The following is a 992-nucleotide window of genomic DNA, read 5'->3' as shown; positions in this document are numbered from 1 at the left end:
ATAGAGTGTGCTATCCATTTGGAGATTGTTTGTTTAGATATGGTCTTGCCCTCTGCCCCTGCTGAAAAGCTGACTAGCAATTAGTCAGTTTTTCTAAAATATTTAGTCCTGTCCAGGTAGAATCTGAGCTGTCTGTGCACATCTAGAGAATGTAGAATCCTTTCCCCCTTGTTTTGTGGATTGGGGAAAAAAGTGGGCAAATGAATTGATTGGTTGAGAGCCACACTGGACACCACTTTAAGCATGAAAGTTGGGTTAGTCCTGAGGGAGATCCTGTCAGCATGAAAAATTATAAAGCGCTCCACAGCCATGAGTGCTTGTAGCTCAGACACTCTTCTAGCTGAAGTAATGGCCAGAAGCAAGGCTGTTTTCCAAGAGAGGAATTTTAACTCTGCTGAAGCTGCAGGTTCAAATGGGGGTAGGGTGAGCTTTTCCAGCACAAAGTTAAGGTCCCAACCTGGGGTAGGAGCTCTTCTAGGTGGCCTTAATTTGTTAGACCCTCTTAGGAACTGTTTGATGAGAGAGTGAGAAAAAAGAGGTGGCTCTGTGCTGTAATGAGCAGAGATGGCAAAGGCATGAATTTTAATAGAAGAGAAGGATAGGCCCCTGTGTAGTAGGTCTGCTAGGTAATCCAGGATGAGATGTAGGGAGGGCTGTGCTGGTTCAGCTCCTTTAGCCTGGATCCAGGTGCAATACCTTTTCCACTTGTCAGCATAGGATTTTCTAGTGCTGGGGTGTCTGGCCTCCCATATAATATCCAGGACTTGCTTGCTTAAGCTGGAAACTGGAGGAGAGGTCACGGAATAAGCCAAGCTGCCAGGTTCAGCACCTGCAGTTGTGGATACATGCATTCTCCATTCTGCTGGATTAGGAGAGTTGGGATCTGAGTTAGGTGGCAGGGGTGACAGACTGCGCAGCAGTGTGTACCAGTGCTGGTGTGGCCAGTCTGAGGCAATCAAGATTGCTCTCAGTTTTTCCTCCCTTATTTTGAG

This window comes from Protopterus annectens, chromosome 8.part0 (assembly GCF_019279795.1).
Source record: "Protopterus annectens isolate FY-2018-M chromosome 8.part0, PAN1.0, whole genome shotgun sequence".
In the NCBI taxonomy this organism is placed as follows: Eukaryota; Metazoa; Chordata; order Ceratodontiformes; family Protopteridae; genus Protopterus; species Protopterus annectens.
Note: the sequence above shows the minus strand (reverse complement) of the source record.